The sequence below is a fragment of the Haliaeetus albicilla genome, chromosome 2, assembly GCF_947461875.1.
Source record: "Haliaeetus albicilla chromosome 2, bHalAlb1.1, whole genome shotgun sequence".
In the NCBI taxonomy this organism is placed as follows: domain Eukaryota; kingdom Metazoa; phylum Chordata; class Aves; order Accipitriformes; family Accipitridae; genus Haliaeetus; species Haliaeetus albicilla.
The window spans coordinates 18,652,664-18,670,466 of record NC_091484.1 but is presented as its reverse complement, the minus strand read 5'-3'; the positions used below and the strand labels follow the sequence as shown (position 1 = coordinate 18,670,466).

Here is a 17,803-nt window from a genome sequence, read left to right as displayed (position 1 = left end):
AAGCCGGGAGGTGTAAAGGGAATGCACCAGCCAGCCAGCGCAGGACATCAGTGCCAGCTGGTGCTGAACAAGCCAGGACTTCAGAGGGTGCAGTGCAGGGCTGTGCCAGCAACCTTCTGGGGCCTGGGGCAAGCTGGATGGCTGCATGAGGACTGCACTGCACTCGGTTAATCAGCCCCAAGTCTCAGCAGAGCTAATCAGCTCTCGCAGAGTTTCCTTTTGGTGCCGGAGCTAACTTGCTCAGAGCATCTCGCATCAGCTGGGAGGATGGAGTGACTCCACACTGTCAGCCCTGGTCCTCCTCCCAAGCAGGCGAGCAGCTCACGCCTTCTTGGGCAGAAAAGGCAGGCATCGATGCTGCCGGCCACCAAGGCAAGGGTGCTACTGGTCTGGCTGCCAGGGTGCTGAGCTAGAAGAGGGACCATGGCCACTGCGCGAAGCCCCCAAGTGCTGTGTGACCAGGAAGGCACAGGCACCCGGAGGAGGTCCAGTTGTGAGGAATTCCAACAGAAAACCCACCCGGGAAGGCTGCTCCCTGCCGAGGTTCTCCCCAGACACGTGGCTAACACAGCCCGTGCCCCAGGTCTGTCTCAGCGGCTCTCCTGGAGCACCCCTCCGGGGAGCAGCATTCCCTCCTCTCAGGCCAGCGGCCTCCCGAAGCTGCCCCCACGCTCTCCCGGCCCTTTCCAAGCGAGGCCGCCACCGGGCGCCTTCGCACCTCTCGAGGCCTCGGGCAGCCCCCAGCGCCGGCGAGCGAGGCGCGGGACCGAGGACACGCACCGCCGTTCCAGCGGACCCCGCTCAGCCCCGCACCAGGCGGCGGGGCGGGCGGCGTCCGCCATAAGCCCCAGCGGGCCCGGGGCTGGGGCTGGGGCGGGCCGGTTCACATCCGGGGAACGAGCGGCGGGCGCGGACGTGGAGGGCGCGGGCGGGGCGCTGGCAGTGGCGGGGGGCGGTGCGCGGGGGCGGCGGCGCGGCCAATCGCCGCCGCGCTCTCATCGGTGCAAACAGGAGCACAATGGAGCGAGCGGCGGGCGCGCTGCAGCCAAGCTTGGCGCGGGCACCGCGCGGCTGACGGGCCGGCCCGCCAATGGGCGCCCGCGCGCGGCGGTGGGCAGCCAATAGGCGCGGGGCGGGGGCGTGCCCGGGCGAGGTTAGGGTGTCCTTGCAGGGTGCTGGGCTAAACTTCACCAAATAATAGCTGTTTGTATTTGGGCGGCCGAGGAGCCATTTTAGGTAAGTTCTGCCCCGAACTTTTGGGTTCGCCCGCCCGGCGTGGCCGGGGGCAGCGGCGGGGCGGGGGGCGGCGGCGGGGCCGCGCCGGGGCGGCGCTATGAATGAACTCGGCGGCGGCGGCGCGGGCCGCGAGGCGGACGGGCGGCGGGGCCGGGGCAGCCGCCGGCCCTGTCATGGCTCCGGCCGCGGGGACGGGCCGGCCGCGGGGGAGGGGCGTCGTCGTCCTCGCGCGTTCTTCTCGCCGCCCTCCCCTGGGGCGCGGGCGGGCGGGCTGCGGCCCCTCTTGCCGGCCCGACCTGCCGCTTGCCGCCTCCCCCCCCCGCCCCGGCCCGCCAGGCGCGGGGATAGGCCGGGCCTAGCCGGCGCCGGGCCGGCAGCTCGGGGCCCGGCGCCCCCCGCAGCCGCGGCGGCCCCCGGGGCGTGCGGAGGGCGGAGGCGGGGCAGGCTCCCCCCGGCGCTGCGCGGAGGCTCCTCCCGGCCGGGAAGGGGGGAGTGAGGCCCCCGGCCCCGCACCGAGCTGCGCGACCGCAGCGGCGGGTGGGATGGGGGGGTGCCGGGAGCCTGCCCGCGGGGCGTAGCTTTCCGCCGTCATTCCGGCCGCAGTGCTCAAGAAAATCGATAATTAAGTCTTTTAAACTTCGCGGGCGGGGGAGAAGCGGGTCCCTTGGCAGGCCGGAGGCCCCCGGGGCATGGGTTTCCTGCCGTCCGGCCCCTGCCGAGCAAGGGCACCCGGGGCGATGAGAAGGCGCGGGGGGGGCGGTGGATGCGGTTAAAGGGCCGTTCCTCCGCTCCGGGCGACGAGCTCGTCCCTGTCATCGGCGGATCCGTCCCGCTTCGTCCGCTGTGCGTGGAGCAAACGTGTATGTGTTGTGACATTGCAGCCATGTCACAACAGAGGGGCATCACAGTCACGTTGGAGTCGCGTATTGTTTGCGCTGCAGTCATCTCACCGTAGTCGCCCCGCGCAGCCTTGGGTCCGTTGTGTTTTGGTGGCTGCGTTGTGGGATTCTCCCTGTTCTTACTAGTGACTTTTACTGGTGATTGAGGTGGATTTCAGTGTCGGATCAGTGAGGTTTGTAGGGTAAACGCTGTGAGAGAAACGCACGCAAACAACACGCAAAGATGAAGAGAAGTCATCTGCTAGTATCCGCAGATGCCTAGCGTGCACACCCGTCTTGGAGCAGCTAACGTTTTCTCTGTTTATTGATTTGCCTTCCTGACAACTACGCTAAACTCACAGTAAAGTCGGGGCCCGTGGAGGCCAGGCAGACTGCCTCAGCACACGGAGAGCTGGTTCTGCTTGGTCTGCTGCCGGCCTTCGATGTGGTAGAGTAATTTTCAGTAATTTTGCTATGAAAAGTGCTTGGTTTATTTCCTCAGTGAGTTGGGATGCTTTTAGCCAAAAGCTTGGGCTTTTTCATTGTTTACCTCCTGCTTGGGAAATGCAGCAAATGCTTTTGGGGTTGGAGAATGAGGGGAGAGGGATGGGAATGGTTTGCTGTGGTTGTGCAAAGTGTCCTGTAGGTCTGTGCAGAAGTCTCCAGCACCCCTCTGCAGTCACTGGCCTCCCTGGCAGAGGGGCTTCTTGTGGGCAGACAGATGTGGTTGTAGTTGTTAGATGTTTATCCCTGACCCCTTCGCTTGTAGGGCTACAGATATTCGGCAGCTGGTGCTACCTATGTCTTTTTAACTGGTGTGGGGTCAGAGCTCTGCGAGTATTTTCCCTGCTGTGAAGTGTTGCTGTTGCTTATGGCCCTGTTCAGGTGATGGCACAGGAATAGGTGCCGCCTTGCCTCTCCTTGCCCTTTGTTTACCTCATTCATACAGGAGCTCTGCTGTGCTGTTTTGCAGAGAAATTGTTGTTTTGGTCCAGCTGTTGAAGTATGAAGCAGTAACAGCATATTTTTGCTCTGGGAGTAAATTCTTCCTGGAGTAAATAGGTTGTTTCTCTTGAGGCTTCTGGCCTCCAACTGGGTTGGTTTTGTTCGAGGGTTGCCGCTGGGTTCCTTTCCCACTTGTTTAGTGGAAAATTGATTCCTCTTCCACTACAGAGCTTAATGTTGTTGTCTGTTTGCTTTTGGAAAGCTAATTCTGCCCATCATCTCTGAATTGGTACAGCTGCCTAAACTTGCAGGTCCTTCAGGAGACTGGACATACTGCTGAGTTTCCTTTGCTGCCAAGATGGGAACCACACAGCAGTGGTGGGGTGAAGCTGATTGAATGTCACCCCTTGAATGCTTCAAGCTGTAAAACATGATAACTAGTAGAGTTGCATCCTGTCAAAATGTCTGCGTGTACTTTGTGCAGCAGAACTGAAAGTAGGTAGCACTATACTTCAAATAAAAGCCAAAGTCAATGAGAGGACTTGGAGAAAGCCTGATCTTGGTTCGTTTTCACTTTTGTGAAGTTTGAAGCCCATCCCGCAGCTGTGGCTGTTTATTTCTGCCTATTGTCTCATTCCTCCAAACAGAAACGTTGATTGCCCTGTTGCTGAGAAGGCAGTCGCAGCCCCTTGCTGTGGGCTAGTACGGATGTGTTAAAAACTAGGCTGTGTGAATCTGTGAAACTAAGGCAGCTCTTTTGCTGTTTCTCAATGCTTGCAGCACGTGAATAATGCACATCTCCTGTGGAAGGTGCTGTCAGGGTCCCTCATTACCTTGTTCTGAGTGCTGCTGTCTGGTTTGGTAGCGTATGCCTTTTCAATGGCTTGAGTTTACCTCTCCCTCTGTTGTCCTGCGTGTTGGCATTAGGGGAGAGTGGCTCTGTCTAAGCTGCTGGTCTTTGAGCAGCTGGCCCTGGATACACCAGTGTTAGCCCCATTGGTGAGTGCTGTGTGTATCTTCAGGGTCTGTTGATTTCTAGTGGCTTGGTGGAGGAGGCTTTCAGAGGAATGTCTCATTTTCCTGACTGCTTTTTATCATATTTTCTTAACAGGAAGCAAATCTCTGCCCCCCTACCCCCCATGTAATCTCAGTCATTTTTAAGATTTAGTCTTCCTTGAGATATTTTTAATATTTTCTCAAGAGCTTCTCCAAAGACATAAACTCTTACAGGTGGATAATATAAAGTGTTTTACTTTAATGATTTGTGTTATTTCAAGAGGGGTTTGTACAAGCAAGTGAACTTGTTTTCACAAGATGGCAAGGCTGAGAGCTTGGCTGCCAGAGCAGGCCTTTTTTTGAATGAAGCTGCCAGTGTCTTGGCCTGTCTTAGGTTTGCAGAGGTAAGAGGTAGTATCGTGCACATTGGCGTGCAGGAGAAGCTTTCCCTTGCGAAGGAGAGGAGAGGGTTGATCGGCCTTGCACTGAGAGTGAGCCCTTGGTGCAGGAATGTGGACTTGGTGTGTTGGGGCTGGAAAGCAGGCATGTGTAGGGAGGCTTCTCTGAAATTGTCTTAAAGAGACACTGGCAAGCACGGAGGTTGGATGTCTTACTGGGCTTCAGAGGAGCTGAGAGGGCTTGTTTTCATTGCTCCTGTAAGTAGCAGTGAAAGCATTTCTCCTCTCTCATCCCCAGTTTCCTGCTTGGGACAGTGGAGTCAACCTCTGGTGTTGGTGACTTCACCCTGGTCTGTGAAAGCAGAGGCAGAGCTGTTGTTGGGGGTCAGCAAGCTGTGTAAAGGGGAGAGGAGATGGTCAGGGTGAATGGTCTATATGTAGTCAGTCGAGTAGCAATATTTGCTGCGGGCAGAGTGTTGGTGACAGTGTGCAGGTTTGTATGGTGCGTTCTCAGCACCCTAAAAACCCATGAAAACAGAGTTACACTTCACCTGGGAACGGTGGCAATATCAGGGCCTGCATTGCCAGCATGGTGGTGGTGGAACCCCTGTCCTCTAAGAAAGTGCAGGGCCCCTGTGTAGTAGCATGCTGCAAACGCTGTGCTGCACAGTGCCTGTCCCAGCCAGCCTCCAGTGATCTTCAGGCACAAGCCTCTCTGGTGGAAATAGCGGAGCTGGGGAAAGCTGTCCAAACCATCAGCAAAAGGGGAAAAACGTGGTGCTGTGGGTGTCAGCTTGTGACACGAGGAGACTCTGATTGTGCTTTCTAATATCTCAGGCTGGTGCAATATGTTTTCCGTGTGATAGGACAATGCCTTCAACTTTCCCTTATATGGGAAAATCTGGTATGCAGCAGAGCAATCTGCCAATATGTTGCTATTAATTTTTAGCATTGTTATGTTGGATGTGTCCAGTCAGCCTAAGAAGTAGGAAGTACCTGGGACGCTGTGGCCAGGCTTAAATGGTTGAGGCAGGACCCTGGCGATACCTGGAGAGGGGTTGTGGCTGTGCTCTGAGGAATGCCTGAGCACACTCGGCTCCTCAGGAAGTCAGCTAAAAGCTGGGAGAGTTTGGTGCCTGGGCGTAGGCCTCCTGCCCTGCACTGCCCTGGGCCCTAGTGCTCAGAGAGGAGCTGGAGGCCTTGGTGGCATTGGCACTGAGGAGGTCAGCGGAGCACTTGACCCATCCTTTGTGCAAGGACCTTCCCCCTGTGGAGCCTTGAGGTTAAGGGGTGCACGCTGTTTCTGTGCTGCAGCCTGTTACCTCTAGGGGATTCCCAGCCTGTAGTGAGTATAAATCCTGCTCTAAGAGGAGCAAAACACTCTCTTCAGTCCAGAAAAGAAAGCGAGAAGTGTGGGAACTGAGTCCTAGTCTCTCTTTGTTTTTCATGTGGGAACTGGAAATGTACTTGCAGAATTGCATTGGGTATGGATCAAGGAGTGCAGGTGTTAATCATCACAATGAGATGTTGCCTTGGCCATGGGGTGCACATCACATTTTCCAGCCCTGGTTTCTCTGTGAGGGATGCTTGCTGCTCGGTAGCAGTCCGACAGTGATACTATTAACGTGTATCCTAGGAGGTACAGCCTGTCTTCTGCAGTCCTGGCTTTGCCCTAACTTTATGTAGCCATAATGTTGCACTAGTATAGGTAGTGTTATCTGGTTGGTTGTTTTGGGGTGTGTTGTGGTTTTGATGTTTTGGTTGTTTTTTTTTTTTTAAATTGCATTTTAACTGGTGAAATTAAGTTTAGCTCTTTTCTGGTGAAGCCTTCTGACACTTGTCTGGCTCTTTCTGCCATTTGGCTCAGTTGGTACAGGAAGTCTGGTTGAAATGCAGGTAACTCATTGCTTCCTTTTGGGGTGACTGTGCCAAAAAGAGAAGGTTAGCTTGTCAATATCAATTTGCAGAGTATTTGTGTTTCCTAAATGTTTCCATAAAAGTGTGGGATCTGTGGAGGCCTGCTTTGCATTAGAGTAAAAGGAGGCAATATCTGGGCTCAGGCTGGTGTTAACCCAGCCCCGTGAACTGGCTGCGTCCCCCTGCTAAGGTGCATGTTATTGCAAGGGAGGGACAGGTAGGTGGGGAGAGGCAAGGTTGTTTCGTTCAGTATCATATGTGGTTCTAAAGCATGTGTTTAAATTGCAGCCTGGGAGCTCTTGCACAGGAGCATAGGTGGGAAGGGCATGAGCGTGCTGTGAGGGATCCCACGCCAAAAGCCTCTGCAAATGCCTGGTGGGGGAAGCGCAGCCGGGTGTCCCTGTGGCTGGCCTGCTGAGAGTGTGCCTGGGGAGGGTAGGAACTGCAGCACTTACTGCCCTGAGGGTTGGTAAAACTTCCTAGGATGTAAGACCCCCACCCCTTCCCCCAGGAGGTATCTCGTTTGCATTTCTTTGAATGCAGAAGCAGGACTTTAGCTAATTGAAGGACTTCAGCTACCAGCCTCTCCATGTTAGCAGCCACTGCCAAGAATTTTGGTCCCTCTGTATTGCACTAGAAATAGACGTTTGTTATGTGGACATAGTTGAGTTTCCTTCAAAAAACTTCCAGTTGTTAAACATCTCTTCGGAAGTCATGAAGGTAATTAGATAACTAAGTTGTTTTATGTACTTTCTGGTTTTCATTTTGCAATTTAGCCTATGCTTAGTGGCTACCTTTGAAGGTGAAGTCCAGCATTAGCAATGTGCTAGTGTGCTACACACAGGAACAAGGGTGATGCAAAGTTATGGGGAACTCTCACTTTTTTGACGTATAGATAGGTGAAGTATTAGTTCTTTAAGAAACATTAATGCCTTGTTATGTATGTGCATTGAGGCAGAATTAAAGTTAGTCCTAGATACAAGAATAAACATCAGTGCTTTGCAATAAATGAGCTGTGAAAGCTGCTATTTTTGTGTGAGCTGCTGCCTTGAGTTCTCTAGGTCTTGTGCACTGAGCACCTTTAACCCTAAATGCTTCATCTGCTTTGGTTGAACTTAAGACATAATTAAGATAAAATGAAGCTTAGGTATTAGGTGACTGTTAATTGACTATCTGAGAAGAGAGAGCCATTCTTTCTTCATGACTTCTGTATGTGTGTGTGGTGCATCCTTGCTGTACCCTGTGCTCATTTAGCCTGGGAAGGACAGCAGTGGGGTGTGGAAATGCACAGTGTATTGCTCTTATTTGTATGCTTCTCTGCTTGTTGCTTTAGGGCAAGCAAAGCCCTGTTTCTCCGTGATCTTTCTCAGTCCCCGTAGGGTGCCCCTCACCAGGGTATCTGAGCTTTTCCCGGCATGCACTTTTGTGCATGCATAAAGGCAGGTTTCTCTCCTTTACCGCAGACAGCAGAGACTGTGCTCTGTTTGTTCGCTGTGCGGTGATGTTGTGGGGAGGCTGACTGAAGCAAGGCTTGCGCTTACTGTGAAGGTGCTGAGGTTTGTGGTTACCCTGATTTCTTCAGAGAAGTGGTTACAGATTTGTGGGCCAGTCACAGTCACTGCTCCACCTCCTTGCTCCGGAGGGTGAGAATTTTTGTCTGAGAATAACATTGCTGTTTTGGAGCTGGGCCAGTCCCATACTATGCTTTGAGAGTGAGGACCAGGGTCCTGAATCTGGAAGGCAAGGGAAGGAGTGGGTCGCTATGGGAACAGGCTCTTTGAAGCCCTATAGTGAGGTGTAACTTTGCAGGCTTGCAGACCATGTGTGTTTGAATAGGTACAGCTGTGCCCACATCTGACAGAGCATAGTGCACTGTGTGTGGAGATGTGGTTATCTGCAGATGCTGCTCTCTGGTTTCTAGACAGGCTCTCTGCTGGCTCTCTCTGGTTTCTAGACAGGGTCTCTCTCTTTCTGTTGAGCAGAGCATGACATTAGGGATGAGGAGCTCTGGACAGTGCTCCTAAACCCTTTCCTGGGTCAAGCTCTACCTCCTGCTCTTTCTGCCACCCTGAGCTGGGAGAGGGAGATGTCTCACAGAGCAGAAGTGGACCTTTTTGCATGCTAGTTCCTCCAGACATGTCTGTTGAAGGAAGGGGTCAGAAAATGAGTGGCTCATCCAGGTATGGAGGGAGAGGAGATGTGGAAACCATGTTGGCACAGATTTCTGACAGGTACATGCAGTAAGAGTGGGCAAGGACATGGGTCTGTGGGACCCATGCTCTGCTGTTATGTCCCGAGTTTGCTTGCCTGGCCTTCATGTTGCTACATGTCAAAGGAGGCTGATGTCTGTAGGCCTGCTAGGCAAGCAGGATCAAGAGTCTCTTGGCAGTTTGGTGCAGCTGGTGCCATGTGCTTGCCTGCTGGCTAGCTGACCACATGAAGATGGTGCTGGTTGCCCAGGAGGGTCCTGGACATGGTGGGTGTCTTCTGTGTCTGTGCCCTGAATGAACGTAGCTTGACTCCAGGAGAGACCCAGAGCAGCTTTGCCTGTGCGCTGTTTGAAGGGGCTTGGTGTGCTCTGAGATCCCAGCTCTCCTTAGAAAAAGGGACACTGCAAAGATGGTGCTCTGTGGTCAGCATTAGTGATTGCAGCTTGGGTGTGCTCTTACAGGAGGGGTTTGCTCCCTCCCTGTGCAAGTTTGGACATCCAGCCTGGTGAGGTCGATGCTCTCCACTGCTCCCTGAGCTGGCCTCTCACTGAAGGGCTTTATGAGCTGGGACAAGAAGGGGCTACCTCTCCATATGTGCTTTCGGCAGCATTTTACTTGCAGCACGTCTGGGCAGGACTTTGGGTGCTTGCTGTTTAATACACTTGGGTAGCCTTTTTAAAGAATTGCCTGTAGCTGAGGAGGAAACCAAACTTGGCATTGCTGAACTCCAAGCATTTGCACATGAGGAATCAATGAATTTCATTTTGGCACTTCTCTCTTCCTCCCATGCTGGAGTGTTTCTTGGGATGGTGTAAAAGACACAAATGCAAGGAAGCATTGAGATACATGATTGAGAGGAATGTCTCCTTACAGATGGCCTCTGAACTTGGGAGACTGTTCTTCAAAGTAGCTTCAGCTGAGGTTGTGGAGAACTTGTATCCCAGAGAGTTAAATTCAAAATAAACTGGAAGCCCTTGGAGGTAAATGTCAGGGAGTTACAGTCCTGGCAGGGCAGAGCAGTTGAAGTCGAGGTGCGTGTAAGGATGTGGACCTGAGGACTGTGGGGTAGCGGTGCTGCTTATGAAGGGTGCTCTTGCTCTGTGTTGCAGCAGGAGAGTTTACTATGTTTTGCTTTCTCTCCCTGTTCTTTAGATGCTTGGGAAACAGGTCTGATGCTTCAGTATGGAAGTTCTCAGGCCTAGAGAACAGCAGCTTTCTCTCTGTTGCTATTTTGGGCCACGATTTGCTAGTTTCTCTTAGGATGTACAGGCAGAACAGATGCCATGAGCCATGGGACCTCACCACAGCATACAGTAAACTCTCAGACTGTGGTTGTTTGGGATGTTGCCTTCCTGGGTGCTGAGAAACGGCTTGGCTCCCCCAGTGCCTGGCACTGCCACAGGCAGGGATCTTGCCAGCCAACCTTTCTGCCCTCTCCTGGGGTGGGGTGGCCTGGGTTTGCAGTGCTGACAGGGCAGGTGCAGCCTTGGCATGTGCAGGAGCTCCTCTCCAACAGGGCAGCATCAAGCAAGTGACCTCTAAGCTGGTGATGGAGATGTCCTGTACTTGGGGAGTGAGCAGTGTAGCAAAATATCGTTTTGCTCCTGGAGGTCCCTCCTGCTGCCCCTCCAACCTTCACTGCATGTGAGAGAGCACAGACTGAGCTGAGCTTCCTTTGTCACCTGGGTTTTTAGACCCCTAGGACCAGGATGGCAATGCTGCCTAGCCCAAAGGAGAGCTGCTCACTTGTCACGCACTAAGATGTAGATTGGGATCAGCCTTCAGTGCCTGTACTCAAGAATTGTGGCGCAAGATGTGGCCATGGTAGGCAAAACAAGGCTGGCCCTGAGTTCGCTTCATGCACTGTACATCCCTCCCCACTCTGCCACCCGTACACAGACAAGGCATTTGGCAAAGCAGTGGTGTCCATCCTGCCTGCGAGGCCCTGGAAATGCTTAAAAAGCTGACTGTGCTCTTGTGGTCCAGCTGCTGGTGGCTTGGCCATGTTTTGTTCAGCTCCTGGCTTGGGTGTGTTTCCTAGGGCACGTTCCCATGGGCTTTTCACTAGATGAAGCAGGGGGCAGGTTGGCAGGAGCATGCAAAGCCTGGCTCACCCTTTTACTTTACTGTGGTTATAGCAAGAGGACAATGGGGAATAACTTAAAGCCAACAGGTAACAGCAGCAAATGGGGTGGGGGCACCAGCTGGATGGCTAGCAGGGGTAAAGGCAATCCACTGTGGAGGTCTATGGCAGGGAGCTTCAACTGGAGAAGACTGACAGAAATGCCTGAAGGAATGATTTTCAGCAGGACCGGACTCTGCAGTGGGGTCTCCATCGCCATTTGGAGCTGTGGCCAGTGTTGCTGTGCCGTCCCAGCAGGTAATCTGCTCTGGGTGTTGGATGTGCTCTTTGTATGTGTCTACAGCCAAGTCTTGAGGTGCGTTGCAAGTGCTTGTTGATCCTCCCAGTAGCCTTGCTGTGAAGGCTGATTTTTATCCCCATTCTACAGTTGGAAAATAGAGGCACAAAGGGCTCTGATTGCCTTTGAGGAGCTGTCTGCAGTGTGGCAAAGCTGTTTTCTGACAGCTTGAGTTTGCTGTGCAGGATATTAACAACAGCAAAAGGGGAAGATCTGTGCTTTCAGGAATGCCATCTCATTTTTTTGCTGTCTGCCTTGGGATGGCTTGAGTTCAGCGCTCTTTGGTGTGTAGCTCTCAAGCAGTAACCTTATAAAAGGTTCTTTGAATTGGCCAGCTGTCAAGGTCTACCAGTTTAGCTGGCTTTTGTACATCTTTCGTACTAATAAAGGTGCTGTGGGCTAAATTATGTGCGTGGTGGCATCTTTACAGGGCTGGTGACCTTGAGGATGGACTTGGGCAGCAAAGTGAAGTTCTGAGTGCTTGTGTGCAAGGGAAAAAAAAAAGCAGGAAAATGTGCAGAGCGTACAGGGCGCTGGTTTCTGCCGAAACCTCTATATCCCTCCTGATAGCTGGAGAGAGCTGGGTGGTTTGCCCTGTTACAAGAAGCCTCTGAAGCAGCTGGCAATAACCGCTGTGCTCCTGCAGGCCCGCTAATTCAGAAGAGGCTTTTCTTATGCTACTGGGAAGTCTGGCTCTTCATGACCACTGGTCCAGGAAGCCAGTAGGAGCTGAGCCCACAATACCATCTCTGCCCAGGGGTAACAGCCAGGCACCTCAGAGAAGACAGCCTGCTTCTTGCACTGAGAGTGTGTCCACAGAGCTACTTTGCCTGTTTCCATCTAAAATGTGGCTAGGGTTGTGTCGTCACTCTGACCTGAAGCTTTGCGCAGTTTTCTTGGCAGCCTTAGCACATATTCCCCTTGGTATGTGAGGCTCCCTGCCTTGTGGAGGAGCAGGTTGGATGTACAGTCCCAGGGTAAGGAAGAGTCGCCGCCCACCAGGCATCTTTTTGGTTGCTGGCAAGCTGTTTCTGCAGCTGTGTTGGCCTGTCATTATAAGGAGTGTGCTTCTGGCTCCCGGCAGGCAAGGAGAGAGGCTGTGAGCTGTCTGCCTCCTGTCCGCAGCAGGGTACCAGAGGGGCAGGAGAGCTGCGTGGGAAGCTGTGGACATGGCAGTCTGCCATAGGCTTTATTGGCCTGCACAACTCAGGGCTCTCCTGCAGCACATGGATACAGATACTGCATTTTCCCTTATATTAAAGTAGGAAATCAAGTGCTGGGAGGGTGATCGGAGAAGTAGGAAGGCTGTATGGCACTCGCACAGTCTGTTCCCTGGACACCCCATTCATGTCCTTCCTTATTGGCTTGCTGGTCAACAAGCTGGGGCTGGTGAATGAGAAATGGCTTGTTAAGATTTGGCAGACAGGGCAGTTAATTTGGTGTGTGTGGTGGCCTGGGTTGAATGCCACGCTGGAGCGTGTTTGCTTTTAATGAGGAGCAGAGGTCTGGAGAATGCCGCATCAGTGTGGTGGGCTTTGCTGATGTGGCAGGTGATGCTCTTGACAGGGCACGTGAATCGTGCTGGTGGGGTGCCACGCCTGCAGGGAGCTGCTGCGGGCCCCCTGCATGAACAGCAGTGCTGCATGTGTTCACACACTCACCAGCGCACCCTCACCCATGAAATCCTGGTCCTTGGTACTGCTGAGGGTGGTCATAGGCCCACCGCCCGCGGGAGCCCAGCCTGCTGGGTGCCAGCTACAAGGCTGGTCAGGCTTGGCCTGCCTCCCTTCTCTCTTCCTTGCTGTAGAGATTTGTTTTATTTTTCCTCTGGTTTTTGCCTTGCTGGTGTTGAGGATTAAAATCCACTGCCTGAGGCTTATGGGCAACTGTTTGGAGTGAGACTGTTGGCCTGCTGATCAGAAAACAACAGACGCAGGCTTGAGAAACCTGTCTCGCTCCTGGCAGCTCCTGCACACTGGGGCAGCAGGGAAATGGTATGGGAAAGGGCGTACAGCTAACTCTGGGTGCATCCCCATGGTGGGGAAGGGGGTGCAGCTAACTAATGCTGGGTGCATCCCCACTCTGCAGACAGCCACCTCTCAACCCCCAGTGCTGCTTGGGAGCAGTGTGTCCCCTCATTTTCAGCTGTCCATGAAGGTGGTGAGAAAAATACATTTTAGGGTGAGCTCAGACCTGGTTTCTCTCTCTTTAGCAACAAGCTGGAGTGCTGTGTCTTCGTGTGCGTGCTGGTTACCCAGGCATGGCTTTGCGTTTCATGATGTGCCTTTGCTGAACAAAACCGAAGGTGTTTTCAGCTGTTCTGTAGCTTTCTCTGCCCTTCTGCTGTTGGTCCCTGCTTGCTGCTGGGCTCGCTAGAGTCTAAGCGAGCCCTTGGTTCTCAGCCCTGTGGCACTGTGCAGCTTTGAAATAACTGCTGAAGGTCATTGTGGTTATGGTCTTGGGTTAGGAGCTGCATTTGAAAGCTCTCCAAAAAGGAGCTGTTGCTGGTTTTGCCACGTAAGCTTGTCATGAAGCGCAGCTGACTGAAGCTGCATTACTGGGGGCTGCATCCAGCCTGCATGTGCTCTCTTGCTTGTTGGGTGCCAACAGAGCATCCTCTGTGCACAGGCAGTGGCACTGTCCCAAGTGTCTCCCCAGGGTCTCTGGCGTGGCTGTTGCTTTAGGGCTGAGAGCTTGCCTGGGAGGGCTTGGGAGCAGAAGTGTTGGTGCTGAGCAGGCTTTTTGGAGGGGGAACGCTGTGCAGCATTGCTGTATTCCTTGTCCCAGGTAGCAAGTGGCAAGGAGGTTGTGACTATTTCTTGCCTGCCCATCAAAGTTGTGTTGCCTGTTCCCCTGCAGGGTGGTGGAGTTAGGTGTCCTGGCAAGGCGCTGCATGGCTTGGCTGGCAGGATTGCTGCGTACGCTGGGCATTCTTATCAGCAGATCTCTTGGCTCCCCTGGCCCCACAGAGAACACCAGAAAATTGCTTGGAGCACAGCTGTGACTCCCCTGGGGCTGGCATTGGTGCGATGTTCTGCCTGGCCTGCCCTGGACATGTGCAGCTGCCTGAGGGGTGTTTGCTCCCTGACTTTGGCTTATTTGGACCTCTTTGTATGCTCCTTGCTTCCTTCATCCCGCCGTGTGTCCTGCTGAGGGCAGTAAGGCCTGCGCCCCCTTCCCATCAGGGCCAGGGAGCGGTGAGGGAGTGTTAGGGCAGCTCTGAAACAAAGAGCATTTGGCTGCTCAGTGAAGCCTCTGCAGTTGGGAAGGGGTCTTGCTTTCCATAGCTATGTGCACGGAGCTGGGAGACTGCCTCTCCTTAGCCTCTGCTTGGGAAGGAAAAATGTGTGCCGAAGCCGTCTCGCAGCAAGCTCACAGGCTTCCCAGCCTCCTGCCTCACTGCTGCTGCTTCTCTTACTAAACTACTGGGTTATTTTTAACTTGGAAAAATTACAACCCAAGATTTGCATTCTCTACCCTCAGCGGAGGGCTGGAGGCAGGATGTGGGGGAGGCACTGCGGAGGGCTGGGAATGCGGCTCACCGCTCTGGCAGGCCTGTTTCCGGGGGCTCGTGCCCCCTGCAGCACTCTGCCTGCCGGGCTCCGCATGCTCACCAAGCTGCGAGGCTGCGCAGAGGGGAGGCCGCTTCTCCATGCGATGCGGCTGGAGTTTCAGCCTGGATTCCCATGGCGAATGCATGGAGCAGCTGCAGACCATAAACAAATCCTGCTGCAGCAGGCTGTGGGGAGGGAGCTGGGCTCTGGGCTGCCAGGCTGCTTGCGTGACAGCCTGCGGACGGGTGGCTTCTGATGGGGGCTGGATACCTCCTTCAAAGAGTATCCCACAGAGAAGCTCTTGGGTGCTTGAGCGTGTTGTGGAGGAGCAGCAGCTGGCTGGGTTGCTGTTTCGCCCAGCGGAGGAGGCTTTGCTGGGCCACTCAGCTTACGAGAGCTGGTTGGGAGGAGCTAGGGAGAGAAGTGTCACTCTTACACCGTATTTCTCTTTCCCCCTCCCCTAGCTCTGCCCCTTCTGTGTTTTGCAGGCAGTTGTCTTGTCAGTGGTTGTCTCCCCTGTCTGGATCTCCCCGAGTGAGCGGGAGCACCTCTCTAAAGCCGGTGGCAGGGTGATGTCTCTGCAGAACCCCTTCTTCATGCAGCCCACAGGAATATAGTTGCCTGAGTCCCTCTGGATTGCACCACAGATACTCAGGCTTCAAGCTCTGGTAGCTCTGCTGGCTGAGACGTGTCTGTGCAGCCCTGCCTGGAAACAGGAATTGATAAGGTAGCAAGAACCAAACAGCACCAGGGGACTGCAGATGTCTCTCCGCTGTTTGGTGCCTTTGTGAAGGGTGTTGGTTGAGCCAAGCTGATGAACGATAGTGCAGGCTCTGAGTTCTGCTCTTGGTCTGTCCCAGCCAGGCATGTTGGTCCTCTCCTGCTGCTCACCTGCAGTGTGGATGCATCAGGTAGGGAGGGTGATTGATGCCTGGGCCATGCTTTGTTTTCCTCAGGCTTGCTGTCTACCTTGCCAAAAGCAAAGCTACTAAGAGTGGAGAGTGCTCTGGAGGCCCCTCTGATGGACTGGTGTTGCCAGGCCCTGGGGACCTCTGCCCCAGCTTGCTTGGGGAGCCTGTCAGAGCCCATCAGTCCTGGTCTGTCATCTGCTACTCTGTAGTGCTCCTAGTGATTAAGGCAGGAGTAGCAGGGCAATGCAGCAAACCTCTTGGCAAGCAATGGCCAGTACTTATTTCTCCCAGCTGTCTTCAGGCAGACACAGGCACCCTTGCTCCTTTGGGAATGATTCATGTTTGCTTGCCAAGGCTGGTCCCTTACCCCCAGCACACTGATCCAGCTTGGCCTGACACGCTTCTGGTCAGTGTGCTGATGAAAGAGGCTCTCCAGGCTGTGGGATGGGGCATGCCATGAGATGCTGATGCTAGTCCTGTGCCTCTGACCAGTGCTAAGTACCAGGACTCTGGGAGTTCCTGCTGGAGCAGTGGTATTCATTAGTGTCTCAGTTCTGCAAAGGCCTGAAAGGCTTCACGCGATGCCTGACCCTGATACAAAAATGATGTGGCTCGATGTCGTCTCTGTGTGGTAGGGAATGGCTACTGACTACTCTCCCCTTTCCTCAAGGCTGTCAGGTTTGTTGTCAGGCATGAACCACTGCTCTTCCATGTTTGAGCCAAGGGCTGCTGCCATGATGAAAGCAGGCAGCAGGGAGCAGAGCAGCTCTCAGGCTGCCAGGGCTGGAGCAGCACCTCTTCCCCCCCAAAGAGCTGCTTCTGCAGCTTGTGTGAGGCAGTGGGGATGTCCCTGCCACCCCAAAATGGTGTGTACGCACAAGGACAGCTGCTGACACTGGCATAAGGGTTGGTGGTGTGGGGCAAAAGAAAGACCAGGACCCTTTACTTGTAAGACAGTCTTCTGAAAGCTGTTGGTTGCCCCATTGCCCGATGCCCTTTGCTGCTGCCTTGTGTGTGGAAGGGCCGAGCAGGGCCCTTGTGCTGTGGCTGTAGGAGCTGTCTGCAGCTCTCTGCTGCTGGGAGCTCTAGAGAGATCTGAATGTTCTCATCAGTCTGTACTTTGACCTCTGCCAGCCTTTCTCAGGGCAGGTTAGCACATCTTCTGGTACCAGAGCAGCAAGGGTGTGCTAAGCCTCCCTGGCTCCACTTGGGCTAGTTGCTTGCTTGTGGCCTGGAGGCCTGGGCAGCAGGTTTGGACCTGGCAGCCCTGACTAATCTCTTTTCCTTCAAGCTGTACCCAAATGCTGAGGAGATGCAGCACTTCCTGAGGTGCTTCAGCAGAGCAGACCTGCTTGTCTGAAAATCAGTAATTTCATGGCATGGCTGTGCAATTCTCTTCTCTTCTTTATCTCCCTGCCTTCCTGCTTGTCCTTTGGGGCTGCGTGCAAAATGCTGTCCCTGTTTGGGATCTGTATTTTCAAGGGATCCTTTCTGGAATGAGAACTATAGTAAGGAGGAGAGAGAAGGGCGATGTTGAGGAGGTGAGTGAGGCTTGCACCCCTCATCTGGAAGGAGGCGTCACCAGAAGTCTGCTGACAGATTGAGGTTGGACACTTCTTGATGCCTCTGTCTCAAAGGAGTTGCTTGTGGTGAGACTTGTCCTTGGCACCTCCCTGGAGCCTGAGCCTCTGTGCTGTGCCTGGTGCTGCTCCTGTGCCTGGCAAGGGGACCCTCAGGCTGCAAGGAGCATGGCTGGCAGACAGGGTCAGCCTGGAAAGGGTGCATCTCCAGTGGGCCCAGTGCCAGCTAGTTTGGGGGATGAGTGAGAATGTGTGGAGCTGGGTATACTGTTGTAGAGTACTTCTGTGGTTTGTAATAAGCAAAGGGGCCTCCAGCCTGAAGTGTGGGCTTCCTATTCCCCTTGAATGTCTTTGAACCACAGAATGAGTTCATCTTCCAGTCTGCCATGTAGGAAAAGCTGCTAGGAAAACTGCTAATCTCTAAATGCTGGCTTTTACCTCCTGGTGAGGGTGGGCAGCTGAGGCATAGACCCCAACTTGTGTTTTCAGAGTGATTTAAGATAGTGTTGTGAGCCTGCAGTGTCACTATGGGCTCCCGGTTGGCAGTGTGCCATTACCTTGGACTGAAAGTAGTTGCTGGAGGGGCTTCTCGCCTCAGCCATGCAAGGCAGACTGTGCTCCCGCTGGACCCAGCTTGCTTTGCTTCAAGAGCAGGTGTTGGGGGCTCTCACGTCTGGCCTGGGACCTGAGTATGCCGGAGACCTGCTGAGAAGCAAATGCAATCTCTGCTGGATTTTTGTCACTTCATTGAGATGTGG

The 17,803-nt window shown here is 53.9% G+C and overlaps 1 protein-coding gene across 2 annotated transcripts in view; it reads left to right on the top strand.

Annotated features, from left to right (window-relative positions):
- Nucleotides 1-986: 986 nt before the first annotated feature.
- CHD6 (chromodomain helicase DNA binding protein 6) overlaps nt 987-17,803 on the top strand; it is a 98,575-nt gene continuing 81,758 nt past the window's right edge. For both annotated transcript variants that reach the window (XM_069808423.1, XM_069808433.1), the window contains exon 1: nt 987-1,236. The gene's annotated coding sequence lies outside the window, so the exon portion shown is untranslated. The remainder of the gene's footprint in view (nt 1,237-17,803) is intronic.